At 36.6% G+C, this 21,276-nt stretch overlaps 1 protein-coding gene across 2 annotated transcripts in view; it reads left to right on the top strand.

Annotated features, from left to right (window-relative positions):
- The window catches only part of LOC106880422 (transmembrane protein 184B), an 80,366-nt gene that overhangs the window by 41,976 nt on the left and 17,114 nt on the right, over positions 1-21,276 (top strand). The window contains exon 2 of one of the 2 annotated variants that reach the window (XM_014930337.3): positions 1,760-1,789. The exons of the other annotated variant lie outside the window; for it this stretch is intronic. The gene's annotated coding sequence lies outside the window, so the exon portion shown is untranslated. The remainder of the gene's footprint in view (positions 1-1,759; positions 1,790-21,276) is intronic. 2 annotated transcript variants of the gene reach the window in all.

Genomic DNA, 21,276 nt, shown 5'->3' with positions numbered 1-21,276 from the left:
AGTAATCAAGCATGTTTTTCCTTGGTATTATTTTTTTTTTTTAACATTGAATCAAGTTGGTGTAGACGATGGCCTTGTGGTTGAGAAGTTCACTTCATAATCACATTGTTCTAAGTTGGATCCACTTTGCAATATCTTCGACAGATATTTGGGTTAACTCATGACTGGAATGTGATAAAAGGAACTTGTGAGAAATCCTGTGTGTGTGATATCTTTTACACATTGGCAAAATAAAAAAAATAAAAAATGAAAAAAAACAGTGCTTTTTGAATATAAAAAAAAAGTGGTGATATTTGTTGTGTGTCAGGTGATCTCTTGCTGCTCTAACCACCATAAATGTAGTGAAGCAATGGTTGGCCTTGTTGGAAACCTGCAATCACGATATTAAATGTTATTCAGTAATCACAATATTTAAATGTCTTGCATTATTGTCTTTCATCAATCATTACTTTTCCAGATAGGATTTGGAAGCTGTTTTTATCGTGAGTTAGACAAACTTGGACAGAGTTAGATTTACATGATTTGCTACATTGTGGTGGTGGTAGCAGGAGGAGGCAGTACGAATGGAGTTTGAGTTCATGATTCATGTATGTGGTTAACAGTTGGACATACCTGACAGAGTGCTTGTGTATTATACCATATTGCAACAAGGAGGTCTCTATGTTGTCATTCAACCTGCCAGAATCAGCAGCCAAATTTTCAAATCGTAAATCTATCCTTGTTAAATGAAGAAGGCTACATTTGACAATGATGTAGTTCCTGATGTACAAACAGACAGGATGATTGTGGTTGGAGCATCTTTGGTCACTGGTCTGCTCAAACAGAGTTGACCTAGTGCTAAACAACGTTAATCAATGAACAATAAGATAAAGAAGAGAAGTATATCTGGCAATGAAGATGAATTACAAGTAGAATGATAAATTGGCCAACCCTATGCCATATTTGATTTGAGCCAGGTTGAAAAACTATTTTGGAAAATATAAACAACAGAATTGTATATATGTTTATTTATGTTTGGCATAAAACAGAGATTGTACCCGTGAGCCACAGTTTCATTCTGCCAGCACTTCAGTCATCTTTACAAATCAGTAGGTTTGGAGAACTCATCCTTCCAGAGTAACAACATTGTGACTGGTAGCGTCACTGTACAAGGCTTATACGGCTCTCACCAACCACTTGTCTATGCCTAGTTTCTGCATTGACCACCAGATAAGGGATCAGGGGACCCTGTCAAAGGCTTTCTCCAAGTCAACAAAAACCAGGTACAGATGTTTATCTTTGGCTAGGTATGTCTCCTGCAGCTGCCTTACCAGAAATATAGCATCAGTGGTGCTTCTGCCTGGCACAAAACCAAACTGCGTCTCATCTAAACTGACTCTCTCCCTAATTAGTTGGGCCTCTCCGCAACTCTCATCTCCTGATCCAACAATTTGATACCTCTGTAATTATTTCTAAGGCATCACCTTTACCTTTGTAGCAGTTGACTATGCTGCTGCTACAGCAGTCATTGGGTATGACTTCTTCATTAATCACCTGATTTACAATATGAGTGACTAGACCATAACCCACACCACCAGATATTTTAAGCATCTCAGTGGTGATTCTTGAGGAGCTGAGGGGCTTTCTCTGTCTTCATATCCTTAATTGCTTTATCTACTAGGGTACTGTTGATTCAGGTAGCTGGTCCCTCAATTGGATAATAAAATATCTTTATCATTCTTAATTTATTTGTCTCTATTTCTATTTTTATCTTTTGCAGGTAAGTCAAAGTGGTTTTGAAATCCATTTGGTAAGTCAGCCATTTTCAGTTTTCCTCAACTCTGATCTCTTTCCATTCATCCAGCCTCTCCTCTCACTGCTTTCAGAGATTTTCTGTATTTAATGAAAACTGACACGAACGTTTAATATACTGATTTGGTTTCACTGAATGTTCCACTGTGTCCAACCATAAATCTGGCAACAGTTCATCACTCAATAAGAATAATGCATGATATATAACATTTCCTTGCTGTGAACAGGAGTTACCTTTTCTTGAAAATTTAATTAACCACTGCTTATACTATTTACTACAGGTGGAGGTGTGTATTCTTGCAGCTGTTGTTATTGCTGCTGTTGTTACCTCTGTTAGCTTATTTAGTACATACATATATATATATATATATATATGTAAATATTGCTTGGTCTTTATATATTATTCATAGCATAAATGTGTGTGTGCTTGTCTTTGTGTTTGTGACTCCCACAAAATAAGTACATTATTCCTTTCCCAGCTTCTTTTAATGGTGATTGTTGCAGCTAGTGAATAAATACTTCCCAGAAATGGATATTTTTGATACTGGAATTACAATATTCATTAATGATAATTTTTTGTTCATATCAACTGCCAGAAAATTAAAATGTATAACCAACTACGTGGTTCTAAGTCCAGTCCCACTGTGTGACACCTTGGGTGAGTGTCTTCTACTATAGCCTCAGGTTGACCAAAGCCTTGTGAGTAGATCTGGGAGACGGAAACTGAAAGAAGCCCATCATATATATATATATATATATATATCAGTGTTTGTCCCACCCCCCAACATTTGACAACTGGTGCTGGTGTGTTTATGTCCCTGTAACTTAGTGATTTGGCAAAAAAAACCGATAGAATGAATATGATGCTTATAAAAAAAATAAGTACTGGGATTGATACATTTGCCTAAAGATTCTTCAGTGCTCTTTAGCTCCAAGTTGCTTCTGATCAAGCAAACCTATCATAAAAGTGATTCTGGCTATGACCATCTTATCTTTTCTTTTTTAGATAGAGAGCATTATCAACATGTTCTTTTCTTAAACAGCAAAGCGTTGTTTGAGGAGGATTGCTTGCTCTTTCTACCTAGTTTAGCAGCCATATAGAAGTTTCTTCATCTCCTTGTATTATTTGTCTTTTATCAGATCTACTTTTACTTCTGTGTGTTCCTATGTCACATTCTGTGGATATTTCTAGTTGCCAATCTATATTGAATTGTTGGCACTGATGCAAATAGCTACATTAACAATGTATGATGTGTTACTACATGTAACTACAACAACAAATTGTAAATTGATGTTGTTGCAAAAGACTATCTTTATGAACACTTATGTAAGAATGTGGCAATGGTGCATGGCTGTGAAATGGGGGTAAGACAGATAGGGGTGGTACTGTAGAGTAGAAATTTCAAAAAGTGTTGATATTCCATGGCAAGCAAATATGGGACCAAAACTACTAATGATTGACAATTATTACTGATGAATGACAATTATTACTGATGAATGATAATTATTATTGTTGTTTGATGATTATTACTGGACATTGCTGTCTGTTACTCATGATTGTCAGTAATGTTTTTGAACAAAGGAATTGTCTGGTTTTTCTGGATGTAGTGTTATTGTGTGGTATGAATGTCTTTGGCTTGATGTGTGCATGAAAAATTACTCTTTGATAAATTCTGGGTTAATTCTAATTTTATAGATCTATGATGAAATGTGTTCTAACTATATACATTACATCTTTACTTTTTTAGACATTTTGTTTTCTTTTTTAGACATTTTGTTTTCTTTTTTAGACATTTAGGGCTAGTGTATTTTTTTAGTTAGTTGAACGTGATTTAAAAGTATTTCAGCTGCTGTTTCTAGACAGTCAAGCATCCATGCAAGGGCTTTCTTGCTGGTTTGTGTTGTTAATGTTGTCATTAGTGTTACCCTGGTGAAGTAGACTTGTGACCAGCATTCTGAGACCACCCCAGCCTTTTACAGACATAGTATCTCTCACAGCTTTTTGAACAGGCACATCATTTCCCTACATGTCATTGGAAGCGAGTAACAGGGCTGGCATGAAAAGAGTGCCTATCCATAAAACTCTGTCTCAGAAAGTCCTACACTACCCATGAGAATTGAAACTGTATTCTTGAGTTAACTTATTTATCGATATCATATTCCATGTACATACGAATATTTGGTTACAGGAGTCCAATGGACCAATTATCAGTTTATTGCATGAACAATGGAATGCATACATCATTCAGATGGAACAAACATCAAATAACAATTTTATTTGAAAGCATTAGCTAATACCAAAAGTGCATTGCAGTCATTTTGCATCCTATGTAGAGCCCATATGCAAGGTACTACGTACTCCTTTCATTGCATGCACACACCTATGCTAACAAGGAAGCTGTAAATATGAGCCAACAAGGATATAAATAGTTGTTCAACCCTGTTAGAAATAATAGCCAAATCTCCCTTAAATCACACTCTATTAAAAACGATGAATGTACTGTCTGGAAAAAAAAAATCAAAGATGGGACAGTTACAACAAGAATACTTTAGGTCAAAGGTCTGCTCGGTCTAAACTGACCTCAGGCTATTACAACTAGATTTAGAATTCTTATTAGTTGCCCTCTACAGGGAAAATTTAGCTTCTGAAAAGGAGATAACCAGGCCCTAGTTGGAGATAGGGAAGGGGACTCTTAAGACCTTGTATTTAGAGGAGATGGCCAACAACTGTTTATTTAAGCAAAAATTCACTTGCCACTCTGCATATAACAGAACTCCCTCCCATCACAGTCAGCCATGTTTTTGTAGGTTTCTTTTTCTTTTCTTTCTTTTTTTGTAAAATGTATTTGTGTTTGTTTGAGATAGTTACTGTTGCCCCTTCAATAGGGCAGGGTTATTAGCGGGTGTGGAGTAGGGGAGGATGTGTGAAGAATGGATAAAAGGAATGACACCTGTAAATGTGTAGCAATCAACTAGAAAAAAAGTTTACATTCCCTTGCTACCATTTACAGGAGTAAGTCTGACCCCTTAGCTAATTCTCTTCTCTTGCTCATCCCTTTCCCCCTCACTTTTGAAATTGTGGTAGGTGGAGGGGTTGGAGTATCAGAGAGACAATGGTGGTTGTGAGAGGGTAGTATCTGAAAGGATGGATTTACTTGCTTTTGTTTTGATGGAGTGGAGCGTGGTGGTAGGTTGTAGCAATGGACTGAACTACTCAACTAATACATGGTCGCCAACATACATGATGATACGAACCCATTTTTTCAAGAAGGGAGAGGGGCTGCATCACACTTCCTCCCACTCCAGCTATACTTACCCCCTCCATAGTGTAGACAAAGCCCATAGGTAATTAGCAGGTGAGTCAGAAGTAAATTTACTGAGATTTATTTTATTGGCTCCTTCACTCCATCCCTCCCAAACACTGACCATCTCCTTCACCCTCTGACCATCATTCTATCCAAACACTGATGTGGCATTTCACTCTTTCCTTCCCATTGGGGTGTGGATGTGGAGGGGTTGTGTTCAGTCCTTAATAATTTTTGGCCATAAACCAGGGTCATGTCTTTTGGTCATATAACATTCTTTTATTATTATATTTAAAACTAGCAGAGATACCCGGCATTGCTCAGGATTAAAATGGCATAGAATATCTTGTTAAACGTGACAAAAATGTTTCACTATGTTCAGTATTTACTATCATTCATTTGTTCTGAATTCAAATCATACCAAAGTAGACTTAGTCTTTGGTGTGTGTGTGTGTGTTTTGCTATTCATAAGCATGAGTGTTTTTTTTAAATATATCTTTACGGTAAAGGAAGGAGGCAAGTCTGTTGAGTCTGAACGAGACCTGTAGTTATGGACTTGCAGTCCCAACTAACCGCCTCATACACAAGGAGGCCTGTATGTGACCACACTATCTGCTAAATAGCAGCCAAATCTGTCCCAAGTCACAACCTGGTGTCTCAAAAATTGCAGTGATATGGATAATGTAATGATGGGTGTACACTGGATAATTGGTCACCTGATTTCACACCACCCCCTTGTCTTTGGATGCTTTTAGTAGATTCTATTCTTTCTGTTGCATGTTATTGTGGCCAGGTCTTCAATCTAAGGATAATCTTTGATCTGAGAGTAACTCCATTTTGTCCTCCCACCTATTACAGATGCCTTGAGATTGGTAATGATACTGTCCTTCCTTTTCTGAGTGATAAAAGAAAAATAATTTTCAGAAGTAGTTCTGAATGCACTTAATGAAAAAATAAAGATGAGACAGTCTTCACAAGAACATCTTTGATCACCATTTTGCTTGATTAATCGAGGTTGACCTGGGCTTTAGCTCATAAAACAGAGTGTATAGTTATTGTATCTTTTGTTTTTCCTACTGTGCAGTCACAGTTCCCATAAAGTACTAACAATGTTTATTCATTATTACTAATTTGGTTATTAATAGTCAATCATCTTGCTTTGTTCAAGTCAATATTGCTTCCATCAATCATTTCATATGAAGTGGCAAGAAAGTCCTGCCATTAGAGATTCATAAAATATAAAGAGATCTATGTCTGTTTGTCAGTTTACCTACCAATCAATATATCTGTATATCAATCTATCTAACCAGCTTTCAATCAGCCTCTCTGTCTCTCTGCTTGACTGTCTGTCAAAATCTATGTATCTCAGTCCACTATCCTAGTCAATCTATCTAACAATCAATCTATGTTTGTTGATCATGCGATCTGAAGAAACACCAACCTTTGAAATGAAATGTTCCCAAATCAATGTCTTGTTTATTCTACCTTTCATTTGGTTTTCAGACTTATCTGGGACTACATTATCATGCAATGTGTCCTTTCCTTTTAAGCTGAGATTTTGACTGTGGATTCTTGTAGCTTGTGTGTGTGTGTGAGAGAGAGAAAGAGGGAGAGAGAAGACTTGTTGATAGATTTGTAATGCACAAACAAGAGGCCAAATTCTGCAACAATTATTGTTTTGTATTTTGGTGTAAGGCTGGTACTTGTCCAGTTGGAAGTGTCTATTTGTTGTCATAAATACAAAACCCAAATAAATACTAGCTTCATGTATAGATTTATGCTCAACTCAATTTATGCCAACCACAAACATCAAGTTAACATCAATTAAGCAATGACACACATCATTACAACACAATTCTGCTTTTTTACTTGTCTCTCTCTATCTCTCTCCGAGACCTTGAATACTATAAAACACCCATGCATTAAAATAGCTGTGAAAAATAATCTTTTCTGCTAGCTTACCTGTGTTAACGATTCTACTCACATTTGATATATTCAGTTAAATTATACTTCTCCTGCTGTGCTAACCAATTCCAGCATTTAGGCCGTTCCAAAATACACTGCATTGTAAAAGGTATTCAACTACACACAGCTATCATATTCCAATCTGAAAGATCAATCCCAAAATGACAATATATGCATGCTGTGTTCTTAAGACAAACAAGATCAAAAGCATATCAGTTTGACTGTATAACTCTACCATAATTATTTCACTACAGCACTTTACCCACACCTACACAACAGCAACCACTGCAAATGACATAATTGGTAGAGCAGTTTATGCCTTACCAATCTACCAAAATAGATATAAAATTAGACATCTTTCACTCAGATTAAGTTTGACATCAAATAACTTCACATGAAATACTCTCTGTTTCTGTCTCTCTCTTTATATATGTTTTATATTAACATAAATGATTCTCATACGTGAAAACGTTTTTAATGTTTATAACACATTAACATCTTCAAACATATCTAGTCTTGCTGTTGAAGAAGAATATTGGATTATATTCAGTTTTATTACAAAATGATTTTCCAATCATTAAAAGTATGTCAGCTCTGATCAATTTGTCTTTTTATTCCTGTGATAGAGTATATGTTACCTAATGCAGCCTTCCTTTTTGTTGGTGCTTAAAATGTCAATTCAACTGGAATTAAATCGACAAATGATCAAAAACATTCAAGTCATAAGCCTCTGTCTTATTTTCAACCGTGGCATATTGGGAACAACGTTTTCCGATATTTACTTCCTTTATTAAGACACACATGGTTACCCAACCTGAGGGAAGTGCAAGAAAAGGAGAGAGAGTGGGAGGTGGCAGGATAGAGATGGTGGCAAAATGCTGGGCATACTCACAAGGAACGAGGATCAGAATATAAATGGGATGGTTGAGTCGAGGAAGAGAGAGATGTATAGATGGTGGTATATATATGTGTATATATATATGTGTGTATGTGTATATACATGTACATATATATATATATGTATATTCCTGTTGTAATGGTGCAATAACAAGTGAGAAAATATTTTTGGAATGATGGGGAATATGTTGATGGTCAATAGTCAACAAAATCAATAGGAAAACTTTTGTAGTTGAGCCCCACCAGATGATAGTATTGTCTAATGCCTGGGGATGGGGATGGGGCAGAAGCTAATAAAGAAGAGACAAAAATGTAAAGTAGAGGCATGCAAAACAAAATTGCTGTTGCCATGGTGAATTTTAAAGTGAAGATAAATGAATAATAAAACCAAATGTAATCAGCAAATAACCCCCAAAATAATCTTGTAAATTTATAAATAAATATAACACTGAATTATAATCTTGTTGGGGCAGAGACTTTTCTGTAAGTGTAATATGTAAAAATAAGTTTGTGTTAGGAGTGGTGTTAGGGTTAGGGGTCAGGGTTTTTACTGAATGTGTGCTAATCTCTTTGAAAACAAACATTTTGCTGTATCTTTGGGCGGGGGGGGGGATACAAAACGAAAACAGATACAAAAATGAAAGAAACAAATAATAATAATAATAATAATCCTTTCCACTGAAGGCAGAAGGCTTGAGATTTTACTTCTTTCCTCATTGCTTCCTGCAACTCATCTAAAATCTTCTGATCTTCCTCACTCGTCGGTGCCAGTTGTCCCCTCCTCGTTGGTAGCACTATTATTATTTTTTCCTTCAGATTCTTCTTTGGTTCGAGATGCATCTCTGGTGTTGTTGTTTCTCTTCCCCACTGCCTGGTCTGTCCTTCCCCAGTTCTTTTGTGATCTCTTCTGCTTCCAATTCTGTCGTCCACTTTCTTCTCCTAACAGCATTAGCTTCATCAATTAATCTCTGCTCAGTCACTTTAAACATTATTATTATTATTATTTATTGTCGTTGTACAACTTCTAATGCTGGAGATGTACTATGGTGTCAGCTGTTCACTGCCAGTGAACTAAGGTAACACCTCTTATTTTTCGAGCACCATCTGGAATATTCGGACAATTCCAAGCAGTGCTGTTTTCTGCAAGTGTTCCACCCTTATTGCAGCCCCTATTTGTTCCATGTACTTCTCAAGATTGTTGCTCACTGTTCCCAGGGCTCCGACAATTATTGGTACTACTACCACCTTTTTCATCGACTACAACTGCTTAACCTCCCAAGCTAACCTGTCATATCTTTCGACTTTTCTTTCTTCCTTATCGCATACCTTGTTGTCAGTTGGGCATGCTATATCTATGATCCAGCATTGTTTGCTTTCTTTTTCAATTAACACTATAGTAGTAGTAGTAGTAGTAGTAGTAGTAGTACCCTTGTAAAAAGTTATTGTATTCTTAGTAACATTCGTGTTGAAGTTAAGTTTATAGGTGACATTGTTCCAAACTGCTGTGAGGGTTATCAAGTTACCACTAACTTTGTACCATTCTGTTGTGTGTGCTGCCTAGCTGCCCTATTCACCAGATCAATAATTCCAACTGTAATACAAGTCTGCTGTGTGGGAGGGCGACTAATTGTGGGGTAGATGGGTGGGGGTGGGGGGGTTCTTTTCAGTTCACTTTTGTTCAGACTCATTTTTGGGGTTTGTTTTGATGGTCTTATATAATTAACATGACTTTATACATACTTGCTTATATATATATATATATATATATATATATACACACACACATATATATAAATACATACACACATATATATATATACACACATATATATACATACTTATATATATATACATATACACACATATATATATAAATATATGTGTGTGTATGTATGTATATATAACAAATTAGAAGCAGTATTAGTAATGTAAACATTATCGATCGCACATACACAATGTTTGTATTTTGTTCATTCACCAAATTCATGGTGAGATAGTGTTTGGTGAGAGACTCCTTTGTGACACTGGATGTTAAAATACCTGAAGGTCAAAGACCAAATGAGACAACTTGCCTCAGAACAAATCAAAAATGGTGGATACTGGTACTTCACCATTATTGTGCCCTTATCCACACCATGCACCTGGTTCTTTATTTCTCAGCGTTCTTGTGAAATAGAATCTTGCCTCTGTTTCTATTCTGAATTGCACTTCAGCTGTGCCATATTTTTTTCCATGGGTAATGTGGGTCTTGTGTTCTCACACATACCAAAGCACTTGTGTATTTGTATCTTAGTTACAATGCAATTTTGTTCTAGGGCAGTGGTGCATAACTTTGCGTCTTGGAGTGTTTTGTATTACATCAGGTGGAGAGGGAAAACCTGTTTAATTGTGAAAATTTAATGTCCTGGCCATAACAAAGTCTCAGAAAAAGCAATTGAGATATGATGATCTAAAGTGTAAAATACAATGACTGTGGTTATTGAAAAAAGGTGATTATTATATTGTTATTGTCGGAGCTTTGGGTTGAAGAGATTGAAGAGATTGGGGTAAAGACAGAGCTTTTGAAGAAAATACTTTTGCTTGGAACTGCATGACTCTTCAAGAGATCTGAAGGGAAAGCATTGCCTTATTCCACTGGCTGCAGACAGCTGACACCTTGTTACGTTCTCCAGCAAAGTTTCTGTGTTAAACATAAATAATAATAATAATTATACAGACATGTATGTGATCATGTATACACATATACGCAGAATACATTCCCAGCAACCTATCATCAGCTGTTGGTGTTAGTAATCCAGAGCAAAAGAAACAGAAGATTAACTCCTCTATCTTTCTAATCCACCTGAAATCTAACTCGTTAATTCCTGACATATTTTTAATGAGTCTCTCCTTCTTTTTCCCCCTCATATATTATTCATATATTTTGATATCAGCTGTTTTACCAAAACTGCCATTATCACTCTCATATCTTTTGAAAATTGATTTTCCTTTTTATATATTTTTACTTTTGCTTTTTAGTTTATTGAGTAAAAATGAAGTTTTCCAAAATTGGAGTTTTATCACAAAGCTTTCTCTTCTTTCTTTTTTCTCTTTCTTTATATATTCTGAGACTGTAATTTTCTAAAAATTCTAGTTTTGCTGGTTGACGAAACCTAATCAGTGCAGGTTATAAAATTATTCACATTTAAATTATTTTGCATATTGCTATTTTACTAGTGTACTACTCGTTAAAAGTAACGAGGCTTATGTCTGCCTCGGAAATTCTTAAAGGGTTTCCTTCAAACCTTGCTTCAGTTTTTTTCTTGTGTTTCATTTTGCCTTCTTGTTAATCTTTTCCCCCAACTCATTTCATTACATCTTCTTTTCCTCTCTCTATATTTCCTTTGCCTTTTTCTCTCACTGACAATCTTCCTTTTTTTCATTCCCAACATCTCTCTCTCTCTCTCTCATGTATGAATTTCCTTCTTCTCTCTCACTCTTTCTCTATTACCCTGTTATTCTATCCTATTCACTCTCCAACTCTCCCTCTCTATTATAGAGTTTTCTTGCCTTTCTTTCTCTCTTACTTGTGCTTTCTCTCCCTCATTCTTTATTCCATTCCTCCCTATATTTTACTGTCTGCTCGTCAACCCTTTTTTATGGTTGTACCTGTTATAAACCTGGGATACATAGAACCAAGACAGTCATATAGTAATGGCTATTAATTCTTCTCACGGAGTAGACTGCAATATGTGTAACTACCAGTAAAGTAAATCCAAAAACCTGGTCTTCAGCAATCCAGCAGTACTAGTAATAATGTCCACCAGTATTTGGCTGTTGCCTTTGTCTCCATATCGCAAATGCTTCAGATTGTGAGATCAGTGTTGATTGAAAGATAAAAAGAACAGACCAAAATACCAACTGGGATTGTTATTGTCTTTCATGTTCTTGGATTCTTTGATATTGATTCATTGAAGCCAGCTCTGATCCAACTTATTTTATGATCAAACTTATTCTATCCATAACTCTCCTATTTTTTTGCTCTAGCCTAATTCAATGTGTCCTTTTTTTTTAAGATGGTAGAGTGTGATCTGAGGGATATTTGGCTGTTGTGTCTTGTAGGATGCTTGACCACTCAAATGAGTGGTTTCCAACCTTTTAACAATGCAACCCATTTCGACTAATCAGTTTTCCTGTGTGGACCCCTTTTTTAGTATATTCCAGTGAGGCTTAGTTAACATTTCATCCTCTTTCAGTGTGTGTGTGTGTATTTAAGCATATATTTCCTCTTCTTCCATTCTTCCACCATTAACACAATCATTACAGAGAGAGAGTCTATCCAATCCAGTCCAACAAGAAATAGTGGGTTTTTTTCAATTAGTTAAATTGTAGCCTCCTCCCTCTTTCTGTCCCCTTTTTTTATTTCTAATACACTGCAATCCTCATTCTGCTTTCTCTTTCTCCCCCCCCCCCGATTCCCCTCTTACTCTCTCTTTCTTTCTCTGGATTAGTGATTTTCTGTGCACCTTGTTACTATCATTACAATCATCATCATCGTCATCATCATCATCATTGTCATCATAGCTTTGTTACAACCATCAACATCATCTTAGCATAATCTGCATCATCAACTCCATCATCATCATCATCATCACCACCAGCAACAATCATCATCATCATCAACACAATATCCTTATCAGTAACAGCGTAACTGGCCTACATATGTATATATAATCATTAACGATATTGTTAATTAATCTTCTGGTCACTGTAACCAGGTGAAGGTTACAACAGTATTGAGATCAGATGAAATCCAATCAGATTAGGATTTTATTTGGCAGTCAGGGCTTCACCTCCTCTCACCTTGCTCTCTCTCTCTCTTCACTTAGATTCTGGTGATATTGCTGCTTCACCTTCCTACAGCATTCACTCATGCAACTGTTATTTTTTAAATCCAGGTCAGAACTGATTGAACTGTGTGCAAATCCATTTGCCACTAGGGGACAATGCCACACATTCAAATATGCCTCCGAAAACCAATTGAGTCTAATGACTGTGAGAAATGTTATCATGTAACTGTTGGCCAAACCAAGTTATATGGAGATGCAGTCAACCACACAGCTAGTTGGCAGCCGACAGATCCTTTGCTATTACGACCTGAGGACTATTGCATGTTCTGACAATATGGTGGTTAATTGAATTGAGAGCAGAAGGATGAGGGCAATCTATATCATGAAAATGGTTGAATACACTGAAGTCATATCATATTGTAATAGTTATTTGTTAAGTCCCAGGTCAACCTCAGTTGAGTAGTCTTATGGTTAGTCATTCCAACCATGACTATCTTATATTTTATTCAAACAGTGCATCTTGGAATACATTATCCAATGTGTCACACGGTATTTTTGTTCTTGCTTTTTTTTTTAATCTGTAGAGTGTGATTTGAGGGAAATTTGGCTGTTATTTCTAGCCACTTGAGTGACCAGTTAAAGGTTCCTTTACTGGTTTGTAACAACTGATCTAAGTCTGTTGTGTGTTATTGAGAAGACAATTTAGAAACCACAGAAGCAACAACAACAGATAATGCTTTGTATTCTGGGAGATTAAACTAATTAACCTATTTTGAGATCTATTCTAGGAGTGATAGATTTTTGCATGGAAAGATTATTTGTGTGTGTACACACACACATCATCATCTCATCATTTAACATCCACCTTCCATGCTGGCAAGGGTTGGATGGTTTGACAGGAGCTGGTAAGCCAGAGGACTGTGCCAAGCTCTACTGTTTACTTTGTCATGGTCTCTATGGCTGGATGCCCTTCTTAATGCCAACCACTTTATTGAGTGGACCGGGTGCTTTTTACATGGCACCAGCACTAGCAAGGTCACCAAGTAAGTTGCAAGACAAAAATCCCTTAACTGAGAATGGGAGCAGAATTGAGGGAGATAGCTTTGTACCAGAAGATGAGAGGTTAGTGTATGGCAGAGGGATAGAAACAGGTATCATACTATAAGTTCCTGGAAGACAGTGTCACTCCTGGAAATGTGGAGAAAATTTATCAGCTTTGGCATGAGGATCATTGGAGGACAATCAATGATTTTACTGATGTTGTTGGTCTGTCGTATGCCTGAGCACCATGCAAGCAATCTTAACATCTGAATTGAACCAGCGGCATGTCTCTGCCAAATTTGCTCCCTGCCTGACCACAGAAAGAACATGCCATTGAGGACCCATCCTTCATGTCGAGGATCATCATCAGTGACAAGAGTTGGGTCTATGAGTGCGACCCTGAGACAAAGCAGCAATCGTCACAATGGAAGACCCCTTAAGCTCCATGACCGAAGAATGCATGACAGTGCCACTGCTCAATCAAGAGTGTGTTCATCATTTTTTTCAACATCCGCAGTATTGTGCATCAAGAATTTGCCCCCCCCCTTCCCTGGGCCAGACCATCAATCGAGAGTTCTACTGTGATGTTTTGAAGTGTTTGAAGGCAAAACATTAGGTGAAAGCAACCGGATCTGTGGAGTGCAAGGAATTGAATTTTTCCTGATAACAATGTCACTGAGCTTTTCTCACTGATGAGTTTCTTGCCAAAAACAACATGGTATCACTTCCACACCCACCCTTTTCACCTGATTTAGCATCTGTGGACTTCCATCTTTTCCCCAAGATGAAAGTGCAGCTCAGAGGTCACCGTTTTAACACTGTTGTCCAAATCCAGAGCAATTGGAGAAGCTCTTTGATTCATTTGTAGAAAAAGACTTCCAGGCCAGATTCCAAAAGTGACAGGAATACTGGGACTGGTGTATCGCTGTGCTCGGTGACTATTTTGAAAGAGATGATGCTATAACTTTGGTAAATAAGTTATTTTGTTTTTTTATTAAACATAATTAAGTCCAGGAACTTTTGAGAATTACCTTCACGTCAGCCTGATTGCTTGAACCCTAGTTGACTTTCACCTTTTTAACTCATAGACTTTCTCTAGGGTTCAGGTCAGGTGAATTATTTGGCCCACTGATGTGAGGATTAGTAAACCAAGCAGTGGTTGGTTTGACATTCTGTGCAGGCGTTGAATCCTCTTAAAATCGGAATTCAGCAGCATCAAACAGCTTGTTGGTTGCTTCAAGAGGTTTTGATAAACCATTGTGTTGATTGTGATTCAGATTAAACACAATGGTCCAGTACATGCGTATAACATTGCACCCAAACTGTCACTGACTGGAACTTCGAATCGCTGAGGTTGAAGAGTTTGGAGGAGGGCTGCAGAGGCACAGAACTAGGATTTTTATGCATCTAGGGCTACATTATTCAGTGCCTCACACACACCATTTTATAGATGGTAGTCTGTAATCTGAGAGAGATTTGGCTACAGTGTTTTTCTTTTTTTCATATTAAGCAAACATTCTCTTCTTGGTTTGACCCTGGTTGGTTCTGAGCAAAGAAAATACCCGATCCAACTGTATCAAGCAGTTATCTTATCTTTCTGTATCCTCAACTTTTAAATGGTTACATTCCTATTGTATATTGTTTCATAATACTGTGTACATTTTTTTTTTTTGTTCTTAGGTCAGTAAGTGTTATTTCTTATTTGATTCTGTGTAGAAATCAACGGTAATAACTACTATTCCCTTCAAACTTTGACCTGGACCTATTTTCCATTACATTTCACACAGATTCAGTTTGCTGAGTTGCTGAAGCAGAAATATCATTATAGCAAATATTCTGCTCAATACCACAGATTTGCTTATCAGATGCTTGACCTTAACCACTTGAACATGGTTGACAATATGTACAACTCTAATTATGAACAGGAGTAGTGGGGGAGCATCATAGCCATGCGTTGAGAGGGATTGTTTGGGGATTTAAATAAATGTAACAAAAGCAAAGTTTGAAAGAAATATTAGCCATTTTCCATACATATTCTAAGGGAAGCCAATAACAGTTGCTACCCAAGGACAACAATAATCTATTACACAGAGTAAGCCAGATGCATACAAGTTGACCAACCTTATTCAATAATTAGATTTCTTTTTTTTCTATACTTTTTTGGTTGCAAATTCATAAATGAAGAATATTCTTTCTTTCTTTCTTTCTTTCTGCCGATTGTCTCAAGGTCTTCTTCAGATCCCGTATAATTAGCCGCATCATCTCATCATCTTTTTGTAAACAAGCATCAGCATCATTAAAGTGCTCACTGTTGTCCTACTGATATCTCTCTCTCTTTAAAACTTGAAATTCCAAGTAATTTCATCACTCCTTACTTCTATTGTACTTCTACTCTGTGTGTGTGTGTGTGTGTGTGTGTGTACGTGTGTGTGTGTGTGTGCATGTGTGTACGTGTGTGTGTGTGTGTGTGTGTGTGTGTGTGTCTCTCTCTCTCTCTCTCACATACACCATATCTCTGAATGTGTGTGTACCTACCTCTATTTACAGCTCTCTCTCTACTCATTTCTCCTTCCCTCCCTTCTTCCCCTCTCTATCTATTTTCACTTCTCTCTTTCCAAGTCTATCTTTATATCCATTTGTGTATACCTAACTCTCTCTTTCTCTCTCGGGTCTGTTTCCATGTCTCTCTAATAATATCGTCTGCCTGTATATCTTATTCGTTTTTTACTACTCCCTGTCTCTCTTTCTTCCTCCCCCTCTCTCTCTGTATGTATATATATATATATATATACACACACACACACACACTATCCTTATTTTCTTCACTTTCTTTTCTTTCTCCCACTCTTATGCTCTCTCTCTCTCTCTCTCTCTCTCTTTCTTTCATACATTCTCTCTCTGAATGGTGTATTTTCATTCCTTCCTTTTCCTACTTTCTCTTCAGTTGTGTCGTTAATAAAGTCAATACAGAAATATAGATCTGATCGATTAGCTCTGTCCCACCACACACAGAGACACCTATCTACCCAACGGAAAGATGGAGTTAAACTGTAATGTCGTTGTTCGCTATCGAGCTTATTACTGCTACTCCCACTACCACCACCACTGCCACCACCACCACCACCAACACCACCACTCCCACTACCACCACCACTCCTACCACTATTTCATCTGATAAACTGAAAATGCCTCCCTTTCATGTAACATGTGGTTCATTTTGGTATCATATCTGCAAAACTGACTGCATTTGGTGTGTGCATGTAATGCAATGGTGTCAATATGCCAATAGTGATGCTGTTGATGATGAAAGTGTGTGTAGAATATGTTAATGGTGATGATGATGCTGTGTTCATATGATGATGATGATGTACATGTGTGTCTGGGTATAATAGTAATGTCAGTAATGATGGTGTTGATGGTGACACAAATGCAAACATATAATCAGTGGTTGTGTGTGTATCTGTCTGTTTGTCTGTCTGATAACGAAGGCAGCTATTCACAATATAAAACCAAAAAATAAAAATTCAGTTGCCACTAATTGAAACTGAGATGGTGCAGGGTAGCACCTACATTGCTAGAAATAAGAGTTAAAAAAACCCTGAGAGCCACAAGGAAGCACATATTCATTCACTGACAGGGGAGATAACCACCCCACAGAAAACAAGATCACTCTACTAGTCTCGTTTTGCTTAAAATTAAATCTCATCTGTGGTGACGATTCCATCACTGGATGGTTTGGCTAGATCCTGCCTGTCAGTACATAAGTATTTACTTACCATATGAATCAATGGCTGACTCAGCAACAGACCCTCACTGTTTTCATTCCATTCCATCCACATTTATGTTATGAATTTTTTTTTTTTTTTTTTGCGGTTCGTTTCAATCACTGTTGGTAATGACCATATAAGGAAGACAGAATAAATAAAATCAGCAAAAACATGCCATCCATTGTTTGTCACTAATGAAGAATACATTACATCCGCTTGCATTGGAGACCAAGAGAGAGATTGATCTGGTTGTTAGAGAAACCTGGGCCATGATTTGTTGGGGGAGTATCTGACTTGTCTGTCAATAAAGGTGATGGATCGCTCTATAATGTGTGTGTGTGTGTGTGTGTGTGTGTGTGTGCACATTGCAATTGTTTTTTTATGGTAGTCAGAATAATGGAAAGCCTTCAGAGTCCTTCCCTTAGTCAAGGTTCTGACACGACCAATGTTCATTTTGAGGGCTTCGAAGAAAACCCGAGCAAAGTTCTCAGAAGGAAGAACTGGTTAGAGTGGTTAGTGAAGGGAATAAATGGGGGACACACACACACTATGAATAACAAAACAAGAAGAGTGGGTCACAAGTGCTTGAGCAGATGTGACGTGAGACTAACCAAAATGAGTTGAGGCAACTGTACCAGCTGCAGAGAAAGTAGAGAGAAGAGACAGGACATCTGTAAGTTAAAGATATTGTTGTTGTCTTCATTATTGAAATCCTTTGTAGTTTATCTTAGGGTATTCCCAGTCAGCTCCATCACCCATTGGCAATTTTGTTTCTATATCAGTCAGTGTTTTTTGCTAATTGTTCAGCATTTTTAATATTTTTTTTTCACTTTCTCCACATTTGTTTTGATTATATTAAATCAGATCTACTTTTGGTGTGATTTTGTGTATTTTTGGTGCCTAAGTAGTAATAAGATGAGATATGTAAACAATATATGTATGTGAGCATTCTTTTTTCCTGGAACATATGGCAACCATCAATGATATGCAATGAACAGTAGAGATGTAGATTCCACCAGCTGAATGCATGTAACTAATCTAAAAGAGTAGTAACTACAAATAAAAAAAATAAATAAAACTGGTCAATGTGGACTTTTTAATTTTTACCATAGCCAACTTCTCAAATGCCAGTATCACAATAGAATATTGTGTAAAGTGGTTGAATGATATAAAGGGCAGCCAGTTCTAAGAATTATAGTCCCCTCCTCCACAATAACAAAGATGGCCAGTTCTCACCATTGCTGTTAACCAATCCAACCCATTCCTAAGCCATTGCTATTCCTACACTGGTCAAATATCAGCCCTTTAAAGCATTTGATTATGCATTCAAAAGGGTTGGGAGTTGAAGTAGGGAAGCATAATTTCATATTTTGAAAAGGATGGAAGAGAGAAACTAGATGGAAAATCTTTGGTAAAATGTTTCAAAGAAAGAAAGAATCCTAGTGAAATCTTTTTTTACAAACTACACAACAACTATAACAGTCCAATTGATGAATAATAATCCTGTTAAAGCTGTTATCAGTATTTTAGTATTAATCCATTTGAGATATAAAACTTTCCATAACTATATCCATAAATAAATGAAATTTCCCTCAAATTATAGAAACAGTCCAACTGAAAATTTAATTAGCTTTAATGAAACATTTGCAATATTCAATAAGTTCATTTAGATGTACATACATGCACTGAAAAAATAATCCACAACAAAAAATAGAAATCAACTTTTAATTAGTATTTTCAATAAATATAATTAATTCAAGCAAGTGTACCAATTTCCCATTCAGAAATAGGTTTTGTATCCATTGAAAAGAAATTCATATTTTTATCGATCGATCAGCCAAGGCAAAGTTGTTAGAGCAAGGAATAAGACTGTCTTGCAATATTCAATCCATCCTGTGCCTGAGTCTAAATTCTACAGACGTCAACTTTGCACTTTTATCTTTTCAGGGTTAATAAATAAAACGAATCAACCCCAGTACTTATCCTTTTTAAGGCCTCTTGCTTATTCTATTAATCTCTTTTGCCAAACCGCTAAGTACAAGATGTAAACACACCAATATCAGTTGTCACGTGGTACCGGAGGACAAATGCGGACACAAAGATACATACACATAAATAAAAAAGAAGATACCATAGCTTTAGAATTGTAATGAATTTCAAATCAAGAGGACACTTGGCAACCAAAGACTCAACTTTGTACTTTTGTGTAAGATATCCTCAAGATATCACACTGATATTATTTGATATTGTTCTAGAGAACATTTCATTTTTCAACTTTTCTTCTTTAATGGTGGTGGTGGGGTGTCTTTATTGTTAAAACTGAATACAAAATTAATTAGATTTGGATGTAGAATAACTTATTGAATAATTTATTTATGATCAGAACTGTGAAGCCTAAAATAAAAAAGAAATATGGAAAATAATTCTTTCTACTACATGTACAAAGCCTGAATATTTTGAAGTAGGATCTAATTGATTACATTGACCCCAGCGTTCAACTGATACTTATTTTTATCAACCCCCAAAAGATGAAAGGCAAGGTCAGCCTTGGCAGAATTTGAACTCAGAACATAAATCTGGAAGAAATGCTGTGAAGCATTTTGTCCTGTGTGCTAATGATTCTGCAAGTTCGCTGCCTTAAGAAAAGCGAAGAGGATGAAGAGAAATATGAATTACTTTTAGGAACATTTTCATTATTTCCTATCCGATATTTATGAGATGTTGTGTACTAATATTGGCCAATCCACTTTCGTTATTGACCTTAATCCAGCAAGTTCAATAACTTCATTAAGTCTTACATCACATTTGCTAGAACTTTATTATCTTCACAAACCAACAAGGGAACCAGTATGTGATCATTCAGCCTGCAGAAGTAACAATCAAATTCCCTCACTGCATCCTACCATTCTAAAGAGAAACTGGGATGGTCACAACTGGGATGGTCACAACTGGAATGGCTCTGGTCATAGGTCTCTTCAGTCAAGGATGACCTTGAGCTAAACAACAACATCAACAATAACTGAACATTCAATTGCAAAATGGGTTTTCACTTTCAACCTTAGATACAAGAGATAGATACAATGTTCAGATCCAAAGGGATAGATACAAGGTTCAAATCCCTTTATTGATCATATTTCTCTTGTCTGTCTTATACAAAATTCTTACAATATCCTGTTAAATCTATGACTGATGGGAAATACCCAGGCCCACTTTAATTAATAGTAAAGTTGATACTAATGGATTTGATGAGCCAAGAAATAAAGGTGGCTAATTGGCAGAACCATTACAATATTGGCCAAAAGGCTTTACAGTATTTATTCCAGCTCTCTGCAGTCTGAGTCGAAATGCTACTGAGATGACCTTTGCCCTTCGTCCTTTTGGAGTCAATGAAATAAAATACCAGTCCAGAACGGTACGTTGGTGGAATGGTTAGAGTTGGGCAAAATGCTTTGTAGGATTAATGTTATTACATTCTGTTGCAAGCACTGGGTCATGTCTTTTGTTTGAGAATTATACCCTTCTTTCTCCTCACCAAGTCTCTGGGGCCATGGAAAGTAAAGGGTCATGGGAACTACCCTTCTTTCCTTGACCAAGCAGTAAAGAAGTAATTCAATTTCATCTGAAGTGAAGTGAAAAGAGAAAAACATTCTCTAAATGGTTAATTCTGGTTTGCTCTTTGGT

The sequence above is a fragment of the Octopus bimaculoides genome, chromosome 22, assembly GCF_046866305.1.
Source record: "Octopus bimaculoides isolate indiv1 chromosome 22, ASM4686630v1, whole genome shotgun sequence".
Taxonomy (NCBI): domain Eukaryota; kingdom Metazoa; phylum Mollusca; class Cephalopoda; order Octopoda; family Octopodidae; genus Octopus; species Octopus bimaculoides.
The sequence above is the reverse complement of the archived record's forward strand: the minus strand, read 5'-3'. Positions and strand labels throughout refer to the sequence as shown.